This window comes from Heliangelus exortis, chromosome 3, assembly GCF_036169615.1.
Source record: "Heliangelus exortis chromosome 3, bHelExo1.hap1, whole genome shotgun sequence".
NCBI classification, from domain to species: Eukaryota; Metazoa; Chordata; class Aves; order Apodiformes; family Trochilidae; genus Heliangelus; species Heliangelus exortis.
The window spans coordinates 17,210,717-17,226,391 of record NC_092424.1 but is presented as its reverse complement, the minus strand read 5'-3'; the positions used below and the strand labels follow the sequence as shown (position 1 = coordinate 17,226,391).

Sequence of the window (15,675 nt, the reverse complement as noted above, 5' to 3'; positions counted from 1 at the left end):
TCCTAGGTTTTAGATGGTGTTCATTGCCTCTAGTCCCTTCACTGGGCACCACTTGTACAGAGACTGGCTCCATCCTCTGCATCCTCCCTTCAGGTATCTCAGGTGAGATCCCCTGAGCCTCCTCCAGGCTAAACAGGAGCAGCTCTTACAGCCTCTCCTCATACACGAGATACTCCAATCCCCTGATCATTTCAGCAGCCCTCTGTTGGACTCTTTCTAGTAGCTCTGCATCTCTCTAGTATGGGGAAGCCCAGAACTGGACACAGCACTCCAGATGTGGCCTCATCAATGCAGAGCAGAGGGGAGGAATCACCTCCCTAGACCTGCTGGCAACATCCCTCCGAATGCATCCCAGGCTACCATTAACCTTCTCTGCCACAAGGGCACATTGCTGGCTCAAATTTACTTGGAGACCACCAGGGCTCTCAGGTCCTTATTTTTAAAGTTGCTTTCCAGCCAGTGAGCCCCAGCATATACAGGTGTCTGGGGCTGTTGCTCCCCAGGTGCAGGACTTTGCATTTCCCCTTGTTGAACTGTTAGACTCACTAGATCCTGGCTGTGCTGGCCTTACATTTATTTTGCCTGCTGTTACTACCTGTTAGTTTATTCTTTCTTGCACTATTTATGTAGGACTGCCAACTGGCAACTTAGCTGAATCCTTCACACACATGAATCCTTCATGAGTGCTACCCTATTCTAGAAATGTAGATGCACACATTGGCCTCATCAGTATCATTTTGAATGCAAGTAACATCAGTTATGTGTGTTTCATTATATTTTTCATCCTCTTCCAAGGTGCAGAATTGCTTATAGTCTGTTTTATTTCATCTTTTGAGTTTTTGCTGGTAATGGATCTGCCAGGCTGTGTTCTGTAAGCACACATATTCTGAAGCTGCCTCTTCTTGAAGATGAATGATGCCCATTACCTCAGCTTCTCCTCACAGAGCAAGTGCTGCAGCCTCCCCTGGACGATTTGGGTGGCCTCAACTGAACTTGCTACAGCTTGTTAAGGATTTCCTTGCATTCAGCAACTCAAAACCGAACACACTAATTAACGCATGGCTGAGCAGAAGCAGATAATCACTTTCCTTGGCCTACTGTCTATGCTCCTGGTGGTACAACACAGTATGCTCTTGTCCTTCTTTGCTGCCAGGACACACTGCTGGATTGTGGCCAACTTGCTGTCCACTAACACTCCATGTCCTTTCCTGCAAAGCTGCTCCCAAGCCCCCATTGTTACAGGGGGCTCTACCTTCCCAGGTGCTGGCCTTGTTGAATTCTTTGCATTTCTCCTTGCTTAATTTCATAAGGCCTTCCATCAGACCATTCCTCCAAGCAGTCTAGATCCCTCTGAATGGCAGGTCTGTCTTCCAGCATTTCCATTGTCCCTCTCTGGCATCACCAGCAAACTTGATGAGCACACACTCCACCTCCTTCTCACAAGTTATGGAGAAAGATGTCAAACTGGCCCCTGTGGTATTCAGCTTGCTGCTGGCTTCAAGTAGAGTACAACCCATTGCCCCTGCCCTCCAAGCCTCATGATCTAACCCTTTTCTTCCCATCTAACTGTTCACTCAGTACTGTAGTGTCCCATTTGTCTGCTAGATGCATGAAGATGGGATGCACTGTTGCTTGGAATACCAAGTTGTCTTTGTGTACCGGTGCAAGCGATCAGTTCCATCATCTGATCTGCTCAAATGCTCTTCATCTCTACTTGAGCCAACCAATGTGTTAGCTCCCCCTTACCCAAAGGAAACTGTTTTGAACGGGTTATTACTCCTTTCCAACACCTTTATGTAGAGTCTCAATTGAGCAGTCCCTTCTCCTTACAAGGAACCGTTCGACTTCTCCAAATTTAAAGCCGGGGCAGCTGCCACAGCAGGTAAGGCAGCCAGGCACCCATCTCGTTAAATAAAACAAGAAATATTTACTCGGCTTTCTTTGGGATGCTGCCCTGAACACTTAAAGAGCTTTAAAGAGCGCGCAGAGCGCCGGTGGCGAGCAGAGCCAGGACCCTGACAGCCGGGCTGCCCCCGCCCTCCCGCCTGGGTCCGAATCCCCTCCTGTGCCCGCACTGCTGGGATTTGGGTGCCGGGCGAGGCGGAGCCTCCCAGGGGCTGCCCCGCAAGGCCTGGGCGGGCGGGCACAGCTCAGACAGCGCCTGGGGGGAGTCTCTCGGGCTCAGCCCCGCTCCGCGGTCGGACACCGCCGTTACCAGGCTGATGTCGGGCATGACGGGTGGATCCCGGCGGGGCTGAGACTTTTGCCTGCTACAGGAAACGTTAAGGACAGGCACCCGAGCCGAACTCCAGCCCAGCACGACAAGGGCGATCCCGCGGAAGGACCCGGCAGAACCCCCGCCCCCTCCCCGCCGCTTCCTCCCGTCGGCCCCCAGCAGGTGACCCAGCCCCTCGCCCGAACCCAAAATGGCCACCGGCGAGCCCCTTCCCAGATTGGGCATCGTGCCCGATTCCAAGATGGTCGTCAACGGAGGCGAACCGGAGACATCCTAGCGGGTCAGTCCGAACGCTGCGGCCCGGTAGGCTGAGCGGAGCCCCGCCTCGGCCATCCTGCCGCTCCCATTGGCGCTGCCAGGGGCCATCCCCGCTCTCATTGGGTACCGAGGTGTCGCTCCCGCTCTCTCCGCTCTAGGGCCCGGGGAACTATTTTCCATTCGGCGGAGGGGGGCCGGGGAAGGGGGTTTCTCCGTATAGCTCCGTCGGTGCCGAGCGGCAGGCGGCGGGCCCTGGCGGGGCGACGGAGGATGCTGCGGCCGTTGGGGCCGCCGGGACGGCGCTGAGGCGTCGCTGTCCCCGCCGCGGTAGGTGCCTCCCGGTCGGTGCTCGGGGCTGGGCGGACGGGACCTGCGCCGCTCGCCCCCCGGCGGCGAGAGGCGGCCGCTCCTGGCCGCGGCCTCGGCGGGCGGCTGCGGGGTCGGGGCCGCGACTCCGACAGGGAAGCGGAGAAGCTGCCGCCGTCTCCCGGCGCCCGAGTGAGCCGGGGACGGAACGGGGCCGGGCGAGCGGGAGCGGCTGCGGACCGGCGCGGCGGGGGTGCCTGCGGGGGAGAAGGCCTCCCCGGGGAGGTGGGGGACCAGTAGCGGAGGCGGCTCCGCTGGGTCCCGGCCACCCTCCGGGGAGAGGCTGGGGGAAGCTGGGCTGGCGTGCGCAGCGGAGCCCGGGCGGCCGGGGGTTAAACCCGCCCGAGGGCAGAGCCGGAGCGGGCACCCCGGGGCGGTCGGTCTGTCCGTCGGGGCTGCCCCGTGGCGGGCAGCAGGCGGGACGGCAGCCCCGGCCCGCGGCTCCTCTGGGCTTCCAGGGGAATTCAGAAGCTGGTGCGGGAGCGGGGGTTTGTTCGTCGCTCTCCCGTAGCTCGCACGCGTGTTCGTCCCTATGGAAATCACCCTTTAAAAATTGCCCTTAGAGTCTTCAGGGCACATAACCTATTGTTGACTCCTTCTGTACGTTAAACGTTGTACCTTGTTTGCTTCAAGAGCTCTCAGAAAATTTGGAAGTGGTCTTTTTACGTCTAACGCGAAGTTATGAATGGTTTCTTGGAAATGTAGAAACAGTAAATCGTGTTATTTCTGCTGTTGTTAACTTTGTAATTCAATACTTGCTCAGAATCACAGTAACTTAATACCGTGGAACACACTTTTGTCTCTGATATTTATGTATCATCTGAACATACATTCTAAGGAAGACAGGATGTACAATAGTTAAATAGCTATGCTTCCATTCCCTGAATACTTACAGAATGATTGTCTTTTTTTTTTGTTTTGTTTTTTTTTTTGTTTTTTTGTTTTGTGTTTTTTTTTGTTTGTTTGTTTGTTTGTTTGTTTGTTTGTTTTCCCCCTGGCTTCTCTAAAGCTTGTTGAAGTTTCCTTCCTGCAATGTTTCAGTGACTGTAAGCTCTAGGCTAATCAGCAGACAGGGTATCGTAGCCCATTATGTGAGGTATGATCTCTGACCATGCCACACAAACCCTGTTAGGACAAATAAAGTGCTTTTCCACTAAAGCTGATTCCAGTATGGTTTGTGTGTTTGGTAAAGTTCTGGCTTTTTTTCACATAAATTGCAGCAACTTAGAGTGGTTTTGTTAGTGTGGTATACTTCTAAAACAAGAAAATATTTGGGTGAGAGATGTGCCCCAAGTTAATTATTTGCAGGGAGAATGAATAGAAAGTACTACTAAAACTTGGTTTAATTTTAAAATAAATTTGCATGGAAGTTGACTGGGTCTCGTTTTAAAAGTGCTCTGCCTCCTTTAGAAAACAGACATACAAAAAGTATGTGCATTGGATATCAAGATGGGAGTTAAAATCTTGGGGAGATTTTCTCCGGGCTGTAAAACATTGTGCTGAAGACTAAAGTATATTTTCATGGCTGTCCGAATATTTCAAATACATTTGAACGTTCTGCTTTTTTGAGTTTTTACTTAATGTCTTTTGTGTAATTAGTATTTAAAATTCCCCTAAAGAAATTGCATTTCAGGGCACTTCCTTCCTCTACCTCCTTCTGATTGAATAGCAAAAAAGACCCTTCTGTGGTTGCAAGTACAATAATAAATATTTTACTAGGTTTTAAGTGAGTTATCATCTAAAATGTAGCTTTAGAGTGGTATTACTTTAATAATTTTGTTAACATCATATGAGCTGGGATCCAATAGAGGAAGGAACTTTTTTAGTTGCTGGACCCTTTAGTGTGAACTTCTTTATAGAGTCAGTGTCTTAGTGTGCCTTTCTAGGAGTGCTTTATTTTTATTGTGAGTGTGTAATTCCTAACCTCCTTTCATTTAAACCTGGGTAACTTCAGTTTAGGGATGTTAGTCCAAGATACAGTACCCTTAATACTCCTTCTTAGTACCATTCCTCCCCACAAAACATATTTGTGCAATACTGAGATTCTAATTTATGGGTGCCAGAAGTTTTAAATCCAGCAAGTTATTATTGAGGAGGATGGAATGTCCTTTCATAAATCCATTTTGGGAAGGGAAGTTGGGGTTGTGTCACTGTGTAATAACTATGCAGGCATCATAGCCCCCAAATGCTCTCTGCCTTATTCACTTAGGTCTTGTAATTTTCTTGAGTTCAAATCTCTCACTGCCACCGTGCACACATGCAGATGACATTAGGGCAGTTTTGTAGTTAAATCATTACATCCATAGAAATCCTGAGGCATAATTCACACACCAGGGTCTTGTGTCATGCAGGTTTCACCATTGAAGGCTTCCTGCTGAAGCTGTCAGGCAGCCCTCAGCCTGCAGGTAACCCTGGTTACCTGGAATATCCCCAGCTGGTGAGGTTGCTGCAATGAGATGATGAAAGAAGTTTCCAAGCTAACAGCTTCCTAAATCATTCAGTTGTCAATCTGCAAACCAGCATATTCCAGTGGACCTGCTGTCAGAGCAATAGATTGAAGAATAGGGTCTCTGTCAGAATAGATGTCATTCTGTCTTTTTGTGGGTTTTGTACATTAGTAATTATGGCAGAGTGAACTAGCTATGCTTTTGGGGTGCATTCAATCCAAAGCAAGCTGCAAAAAAAAAAAAAAAAAAAAAACAAAAAACTCAAAACAAAGCAAATCTGAGATGCGATGGACTGAGCTGCTGAAATTCGTTCTGATTTTTCAGTTCCTCTGCATGCCTGGCATCTACTCTGGTTTCAGAATGGCATTAGCAGTGCAACCAAGTAGTGGATTCAGACAGCTAGGTAGGATGCAATAGCTTGACATGACTTCATATGTATGAGAGCACTGGAAAAACGGCTGGGAATATCTTGAATTTCTTTTCTATAGCTCTTTTAATGATAGCAGGTACATCTAAGAGCAGATGGAAGAGATTAGAAATCAAGTGTGTTCTAATGGAAAGATTATTTTTAAAGCTGCTTTGAAACATGTGAAAACTGTCATTCTGCAGCAAGGTTCTAGAGAGATGACTGTTCATCAGATTCACATGTTTCCTTGATGGACTAATAACCCAGTAAATATTTCTGGTTTCAATTACTATGTTTAGAGTTAAGTAAGAGATGTATTTTAGTGAAAACAAGGGATAGTGGTGATTGCTGTTGATAGTTGTACACCACCTTGTCCTGTGATACCCTGTTGCTAAATAGCTGAATTTTTGGTAGATGCTTCATGGGATTCAGGTGGCTCCATGTACCTTTCCTACAGTGGGTTTATCTATTCTTAAGATTTAGATGAAGTGGTGGTTTCATTTACTTCTACAAATAGTGAAAACAAAGAGAAAACCTAGGCAGGGTAATTTTTTCTTTACTGAAATTTACATTCCTGAGTTTGTAGAATGAAAGAACTTTTGATGCAAATACTTCTACATAAACTCCTAAAATACTGATTCCTATTCCAAAATATTGGAGTAGGCTGGACAGTTAAGTAATTCTTGAGTAGCTGTCTGCTTTAGGCTTATTTCTTTGTCTCTTGTTTACCCCAGAACTATGCTTAGTAGTTTCTTCAGCCTTAAGGGGAAATTAGCACTTAGTATTTACATTGTGGTATTTATGCCTAGAGGTTTCATTAAGGCACAAGGCTTGATTGTGTTGAGCAATAGGCAGTGCCTCCCCTCCATCTGATCATGGCCTGCACTATATTGAGAATCCTGCTGTCTTCTAAAGATGTCTGCCTAGTTTAAAAAATAAACTACATTTTGATTTATGAGGTTTATAGTCAGAAGGATTATTAAGTTTTCTGATACTGTTAACTTATGCATTAGCATAAGCTGAAAACAAGTATGCAATTGCTTTATTAAATAATAAGTATTCTGAAACAATATATATTTGTGTGGTTTGGTTCCTTGAGAGCTTATTTTAATTGTTGAGCTATATCTAGTTAGAATATTGTATTTAAAGTTTAGTAAATTTATGCTATGCCTTCTGGAGCCCTTATACTTTGTCATCTCTGTAAATTAACTTTGACACACTGAATTTTTTTCACCAGCTAATGTAGTTGTTTGTTGAGTTAAATAAAGGAGAAGAGCCCATGTGCTGTCCGTCCATACAGCTGGACATCTCTGTTAAATTTTTCAATTAAAAATGAAATTTTGATTACCTTTAAAGCTTCGTGAATACACTAATTGGTGAATCATCTAATGTGCAGTTTAGTTTCAGGAAATATGAAATGGCTCACTAACTTCGTGGTTATAAGATTATGCAGACCTTCTGAAAATCTCAGTAAGAAAATGTGTGCAGTGGTGGTGGTTGATATTTTTGGCTGTGAGAGAGGTTGGCTAAAACTCAGTGTAGTTATGCATAGTCTGCACTAGTTTATATGGTAGAAACTCCTTTGAAGAACTATCTGGAAGGAAAAAAGATTAATTTTACAGGTTTGTCTGCTCTTGGGACTTTATCCAGATTTTGTAAAGAAGTTTGAAATCAGGAACCTCAGTTTGTAACTGGTCCTGAATTCCTGGATAAGGTGGTATACTTGCTTTCTACCCTGTGCTTTTACACAGCCATGGTTGTTGAATTCTTCAGCCTTAGTGTTGGACAGCTGCAAAACATTTAAAGTCTATCTCTGAAAGATTGGGATAAAAAGGAGGGGGAGATGTATGCTGCCCAGATAAGTAATACTCCTTGAAGACTGAAGAATTTTCTTTATGTAGCCATATATAGTGTGTTCCTGGCTGGATGGATACTACTTGATTTTGTACTGTGTTATCAGCTGAAGTACTTAAGCCAGTAGTCAGTCCTTGTGAAAGTTTGGGTCTCTCCAGTATCTGAAGAATCAGAGGTGAGGAATTTACTTTTCTTTTTGGTGCAGTAGAATAAGAAAAAAAATCAGTTTAGTGCATAAGGTTTCTTTATAAACTCAAGGGGTTTTGTTGTAAATATACTCGCTGTTGAAGATGCATGAAGCATTCTTAGGATACAGTATTGCAATTACTGCATGTATTGCAGTACATATGGTAAGCACCAGTTTCTTGCAGGCAGAAACTTTTATGATATCTGGAAGTGGTTCAGTGATTCCTCATTGGTTTACAGAGGTGGAATTTGAAAGATTGTTTACAAATTTTAATACAGTAGAAGCAATCCAGAATAGTTACCCTGCAGTACTAAATCTGGTAACATTTTTGCTCCTCCTCATCAGAATGAATTTTAATAGTAATTCAGAAGTCATCCTGGCACCCATATGATACCACTTGGACCTCATTGTTTGGGATCCAAATGTTAGTTATAGGGTTAAAAATTGTAATAATTGGGATAAAAAGGTCTGGCAGCTAGCACCTCTAACATGGAATGATAGAAAGAATCTTTGAATGAAGAAACATGTTCCCATTAGGCTAGTAGAGACTAAAGGACTGCTGTTGAATTATTTAGGCTTGATCAAGACTGTTAAAACTGAGCAAGATAGCCTCTTGGTGTATTTGGCCTTTAATAGCAAAAACTTGGGTTGTAATAATTGCTTTTGCCAGTTTGGCTTAAATTTCTTCATGGAACTTGGCTAGCTGAGGATGAACATTTAAATAGAGCAGACCTGCAATTACCCTGTTACTTGAAAAGAACTTGAACACTAGACTTTAATCTCTAAGATGTTTCTAACTTTTGATACTTGAATTCTGTCTGTTTAGGTACATCTGCTTTTATATCTAGCTATATACTCTGCTTCTATACATGAAGTTTTTGAAGCAAGGTCTGTGCAGCAGAGTCTGATTTACTGCCCGATTCACTTCTGGAAAAAGTACCCATTACTAAACTTAGTTTTTGGAAAGCTTTTACATTTGGCTTTGAATAGGGGAGTATTTTAATCATTCCACTAGTGCAATAAGAGTTCTCTTATTCTTTTGATGTAGCATATGGATGAAGTGAATGAATTTTAGGCTGGAAATTATCTTTATTCTTCACTTCACTGTAATCCTTGTGTGATAGATTTGGTTAAACATGTATACTGCTTAGGTGATACTTTGTTTTCTTAGGTCTTTAGTTTTGCAATTTCTGCTGGGGAATGGTGGATTACATACTTTTTTTTTTTGTTTAGGTTAAACCTCACCTCAATAGAAAGAGAAATTCAATTAAATATACAAATAGCGTTTTAAAACTGGTTTGCAGTTTATTACTTCAGATGTGCTGGATGAGCAGTAAAACCAGCAATTTATCAAAACACATTTTTAATTTAAGATTTGTTCAATAAGTTAGGAACTCTATTCACTTGTGTCTTGTGGGTATTTAGACGAGGTAGACTTAATTTCTCATCCATTGGTCTTATTCATGGTTTGGAAGAGGAAGATACCTATGTATTTTTAAGCTGTCGGACAGTTGTGGTGCTAAAAGTATTAATGCTTAAGATGGAGAGGTCAAGTTAAAAGGTTATATTTTACTAAAAGAATATTCCTTTCAACTGAAAGCTAGTGGTCTGTGATTGTTTCCAGTTCCCCACCTCTGAGATAGCATAATACTGGGTGGGTGTGCCACTCCTGTAGGCTCCACCAAGAGCTGTTTCTCCAAACTGTCACTGTTTGGACCTTCTTGGAACTAAGGCTGTTAGCAAGGGACTTGAGGAATTCATCCCTCTGAGGGATTGGTCCCTGGCTTTGTTGACACAGTTTGTTTGCTTTTTCTCAAACAGTAAATAGGTTGGGTCTCTGTGATCACTTGTTAGAGAATCAGGAGAGATGCTGTCAATGTTCTCCCTGTTGTAGTTAATAAAAACTACTGTCTGACCTGCCCTAAATAGGACCTGTGAACCTGTGTTATTACTTGCTTAGGGTCCCCAGATCCTCTGACACACCTTCTCAATTCTTATTCAACCAGATAATTTAATCCATTATCTACTTTCTTTTCTCCTCTGGTTACTGGGTTAGTTGGTGATGGTTTGTTGAGGGAGACTTAACTTGCCAGGGGCCAACTTTGGGTGCCTGTCTGTGGTTTGTGAAGAGGTGGGGGGCTGCAGAGGGGTAACAGTGTTGTGTTGTCCTTTCAGACTGCAGGGATTTGTTCTCTCAAATCTGTCTCATCTAGGCACACCCTTTTAATGTAAGAAAAAGCACTTGAATCCAATGAACAAGGTTTCTGCTGCCAAGATCTCACTGTGTATTTCTGCAGGTTCTTGCCAGTGCCTTAAATTGTTTAAACATTTTACATTCTTTAGAACTTTTGCAACAAACATGATCTGCTTTGATTTTTCTTAATTTTTTATTTATTAATGGCAGGTCTTAATGCAGATTGCAACAGTGCTGGGTATCAACTGGATTTAAAGTTTCAGTATCAGACCAGCTTTGTCTTAAAAAACATGTGGTCTGTCTGCTGAAGAAGTGCCTCATAATTATTGTCCTAAAGATCTGGATGCCTTATTTATGGAACCAAGACAACAAGACCTCTGGTTCTTACAGCTGTAAGACAAAGTATATGCAGTAATTCAGATTAAGAATATGAGAAGAAAATTTCTGTTAATATCATCTCAGAGAATGCAAAGGTACTACCTCTAGTAATACTAACTCTGGGAGAGGATATCAGGGATGTGTTTATAAATATTTCACCTATTCTTGTATTCTTTGCTCAGCACCATGTATTGGCCTGACAGGGTTTTTCCTAGGTCTGCCTTTCGATGATCTGTCCTTATTCTTATGTTATATCCCATTTCAGGAGTGCCTCAGATGCCTGTTAGTATTTGTCAACTTTATTAGCTTATAGCCTGATTTGGGCTATTAAAAAACCTCTGACCCATCTTGGATTAGGCCATTGTGGTTGTTGGTTTCTTTTGATGACACAGTTATCTTTAGAACAGAATGTGTACAAAGGACTTTTGAAGCTATTTTGGAAGCTTAATACATTGTGCACTGGGAGAAATAGAGTTTCTAATTACTATTCACTTCAAGGATGATTTTTTTTTGTTGGGGTTTTTTTTGTGTTGTTGTTCATTAGAAATATAACCTAGCAATTAGTCTCCCAGTGTGAGAATTCAAAAATAACTTTTTTACGGTCTTCTATGGTGCGTTCATGTCGCAATTAGAATTTTTGCAAGTTCAGTAAATCCACATGGTATTCTAGAGGTAGTTGTATTGCTCATCTACTTGCTGATCTACTGTTTCCCTTTACTGGAACTAAAAAGAGAAAATCTGGGAATTGGTCAGAAGTTTGAATTTTATGATGCTGATACAGTTATGCTTTAAGAAGTGAGAAAACTGCTTTGCCTTGAGTCTGGACTGACCAGTGTCAGTTCTCATGTGCTGATTATACGGTTTTGTTCTCTCAAATTCCTTAATGTCTGAAGCATCTGTTAGAGGATTTAGCATTTTTTGTCTGTAGAACTGTTAGTCCTTATATACATATGACATGGTTTTGTTCTTTCAAACTCCATTGGGAGCGAAACATCTGTTAAAGGATTTTTAGTGGGGTTTATTTTTTTCAGAAGGAATGTGCCTAAAATTCAAAACTATCAAGTAATTACACTCAAATGTAGCACATAGTTGGTTATGTGGATGACTGATGACCACTGCTGCATTTAACAAGTTTTTTAATTTTGATACTTGTTGGACAGTTGTGAGCTGAATAAACAAGGTAAAGGGCCTTAAGGTCCAGGCAAGTAGAGTAATTTGTGTCTGAAAATGTAGTAGCCATCATGTATTTTAGTTTGAAGTTTGGCCTCTTGGTTCAGTATGGCATGTGGGATTGGAATAACATTTTGTTCTACTGGAGACCATAGAAATGGATATAATTCAGGCAAAACTGTCTTTTTGTTATTTAAGTTGTTTCCAGGACTAGGTTTGGAAGCCAGTTTTTAGGGGCTAACTCCTTAGAGGTCTGAAATTTTGAACTCTGCTTTTGTGCAGTATTTGGTTCATTCCTTCTTTCCACACATCTGTTGATCAATGTTGGGGTTTTGGGTTTTTTGGTTTTTTTTTTTTTGGAGGGGCGAGTGCTGTTTGGCATTTGTTGTTAACTAGTTTTAATCAGAATTTTATGAATGAAAAAAATTTGTGTATTAATATGTTACCAGTTGTCTTTTTGAGGCTGTCTGTATTTAACTGTTATTTTTTGAAATCCTCATTGTAATGACCTCTAGAGGAACTTTACAGACCTGTTTTAAGCAATACCGTTGGTTTATTTAAATAGAAAATGTTCTTCCTAAGCAACATAGGTGAAAATAGCTAAGCTGATGATTTGCTTTTATACCTGTTTTGTAAATGGTTCTTGAGATATAAATGACTTTGGTCTTAGTCCTGTAAGTTCTTTCTCATAGGCTCAAAAATTATCAATTTATAAAATCAAGTTTTGTTTTGGTTATGCAAATAATTCCCTTACTTTGACTGTGGCAGTAGAAAAGAAGACTGCAAGAGATCTAGATAGCCCATGAATTCTGTAATATTTTTTAAACTTTTGTCAAATATGAGGTGAATCAGTTTTGTACAAATCATCTCAATGCTAGTGAAGTTAGCATGTGCATAGTTGAGGGATATGTCATCCCTGTACTTGCTTTAAAGTCTGTAATCAGTGGTAAGATTCTCAATTTGCCAGTTTCATTGACAGATGTATAGAATTTCATATTTCTTAATGGGACACCAACAGTGGCATTTTTTCCTTAAAAATACAGATGTTCTAATTATTTTTCCTTTCCTTATATTCCCAGAGAGCAATTAATAAAGCAAACCTGAAAACTGTGGAGAAAAGATAATATTGTTATGTAAGGAGATAAAATGCCATACACCTGTGGTTTACAATTTCTTCATCATTATGACATTTGCTAAAATTGTATTCCTTTTTAATATTAATGTTTTGTTTGACATAAGTTTGATATAGAAAAAGTGTGCAAAGTTTAGCCCTTTTTGTTATGCAGTATAAAAGCTACTCTGTCCAGTGTCCACTCTCAATCATTCCCTGTAAGCTGACCACTTCTATCTAATTTTCTGAGTTCTCACAAATATTTGGCTTGGTTTAATCTGTTACACACAGACTTGCTTTTCTTTGTACCATTGACTTATAACTCTAATGCCAAAAAATCTACTTTGCAATTTAATTTTGGCTGACTTGAAGAGGGTCAGTAATTACAGTTACTGTTTCCAGCAAGTTGAGTTTTTCCAGCAGGCTTTCGATGAAGAATGTGACTGTGGATTAATTGAACATAAAAATAAGTCCAAAACTTCTGCCAAAGGCAAGCATAGAGGTAGGTGCTAATAAGGTTTTCTAAACTGTTACCTAGGTAATTTGTGGATCTACTGCAAGCTGTTGCTCACACAAGGATAGAACTGATATAGCTTAGCAAGAAAGTTACTGGCAGACAGCTTGCTTATAAAATTGATGGCAATTTTGTGAAAGCTTTTGGTATTTTCATGCTTAGAAAGAAGTTGATGCTGAAGCATTGTTGAAGCCTACTACCTCCAAATTTCCTGCCAACAGTGAGGTTGTCATCTCTAAAGCGTGGTGCTCTGTCTTTTTTCAAGTTATTCTGAATTCAGAGAGGACAGTAATTCAATAGTTGTTGATTTGTTTTCATATGCTGACATCATGGCTCACTTAACTAGCAGAACTGCTTCTACTCTGCCTTGCTAGTTTATGCACATTGCTTTAGTGTCAGGAAGACACTGAGGACACAACAGTGGTACTCTTCAGCAGCAGAATGATGTCCTTTAGTCATTAAATAGTGTGTGGTGGTATTCAGCTGGTGTCTCACTTCAGAAGGATGTTTGAGTTCTTCAGTGTCATTAGTCACTGTAAGTTTTCTTAATGCTCAGTATGCACTTTTCTCTTATAAAAATACCACAGTAATGATGAAAGGAATGATCTAGAAGGAAACACTTTGCAAATGTAACTGAGTTTATTATTAGCATGGAAAAGTAGTCTTTATCTTAGCTGTCCTGTGCTGTCAGAAACCCTCATGGTCTGTGGATAGCAGGACTTATGGTGGTAGTACAGATACAGGTATTCTGGCAAAAATTCTGGTCGATGGTAGTAGAGATACATATATGTTGGGAAAAACTATGGTTTTTGATTTGGGACCATGATGGAAGCCAAATCAGGAAAAGAATCTGCAAACTTCAATCTCTTAAATCTTAGTCAGTGGGCCTAGTGATACAGCACCATTTGTAAGTTCCTTAGGCATGGATGAATCCACTGCTTCTGATCATTGTTTCCTACTCATTTAGCTTTGCATATGTAGTTTATAATCTTTTTACTATTTCTGGAGTTGAGCTCCATATTTAGCTCTAATGGGAAGTGATTTAATTCAACATTTGAGGCAGTGTGAGTAGTTAAATGTGTCTGTGCAGGAGCTAAATCTATGGCTCAAATAAATGGGTGTAGAAAATTGCTGTTTAGAAGGCTTTGCAAGCATACCAATCCTATACATGGAGGAATAAAACAGATAGGAGTAAACTGTTTGTACTTTGGTGGTATGGGAGTGCAAAGGAAGAAGATGGATGTGAGCCTTCTTGGTGAGGAGCAGCAGCAAAGGGGAAGTGAAATCCAGCTCTGTGTGTTTGGACTCTGCAGAGCTGAAGCTTGTTGTGTGTCAGCAGTAGCATAGTCACTTAATCTGGTCCTCCTGGACTTGAGCTCCTCCTCACTGTGGGCTTAAAAGTGCTCTTTTTTTCTGTAATAACTTCAGAGTATTGTCTTGTATGCCTGTGTTGTTTTGCTTTCTTGAATACTGCCTCCACTCAGTTCTCTGAGGATGGAGCATGGCCTTTGTGCAAGATCAAGGCAGTGAAGTCTTCCAATTGAAAGTAATGTCTCTGAGGTTTACAAAGGTTGCTCTGACTTGCCTTTCATGAAATGTTTTCTGGAGAAATCAAGGTGTTAATGCTACCTGATCGCAATGACTAAACAAATTGTTGGAGTTTTTAGATAAGAAGGTAGTTTTATGTTTTACTTGTGTCTGCTATGTCATTTCACTGAACCTGGCATTGGCCATTAGACAGATCCTGAGTTTCTTGTTGTTCATCATGTTTGCAAACTCATAATGGACAATTTGAATAGCTGGAATTCTGTATCATTGACAGAGTCCTGTTTTGTGCAACTGTAAATTTCTGTAGCAAAGCGTGAGCATGGGAATTCACACCCGTCATTGTTCTCAGTGGTGGTTTTTCTTCATGTCTTTCTTCCACAGATAACAGGAAGTGCTAACATTTTTTAAGAGATGCTGTTTGAAGTTGTTTATAATTTTTCTGAACTCTGATTTTTTTTGACTGAAGTTGTTGTGCCTTTTCTTTGCTTTGAGTTTCATTTTCTTTACAGTTTTCAGCCAAAATTCTTCATCTGTTTTCAGAAACAAAACTAGAATGGATTTGTGTGTGCTATTTTCATATGGCAGTCTCTTCTTTGAAATATTGTAGTGCACCTCAGAACTGGAACATGTATTTGAAATTTGTCAGTGAGTGACCTCTGCCTGATATGTAATGTTTTAATTTTATATGCAAATCTGCCAAATTTGACAATTTTTTCTGAAAAATCTGGAGACTGTCTGCCCTCTGTGTGCTCAGCAGGATTTTTCTTTCAAGTGGCTCTCTATACTGCAGTAAACTGTACTGGGAACCAGAATTGTCCCAGACCAGTGACAGTGGCCTTATGCAGAAAGCCAGGTAGGAGATCTATGAGACAGCCCTGGCACGTATCAGCTCCAGAATCATGGACTTATTACTCCTTCTTTCCTGTCCCATCAGCTCCCCAATGCCTCCAGACTCCAGCCAACACCTGCACTATTTACAGCAGTGGCTTCTCCTGTAGCAGCTGTG

At 41.5% G+C, this 15,675-nt stretch overlaps 1 protein-coding gene across 3 annotated transcripts in view; it reads left to right on the top strand.

Moving 5' to 3' along the window:
* The first annotated feature begins 2,391 nt into the window (after nucleotides 1-2,391).
* Nucleotides 2,392-15,675, top strand: part of SOCS5 (suppressor of cytokine signaling 5) — a 32,333-nt gene continuing 19,049 nt past the window's right edge. Inside the window, exon 1 of one of the 3 annotated variants that reach the window (XM_071739424.1) lies at nucleotides 2,392-2,516. The gene's annotated coding sequence lies outside the window, so the exon portion shown is untranslated. Of the gene's footprint in view, nucleotides 2,517-2,696; nucleotides 2,822-12,744; nucleotides 13,110-15,675 lie in introns of those variants that run through there. The other 2 variants (XM_071739423.1, XM_071739425.1) reach the window with 2 other exon arrangements.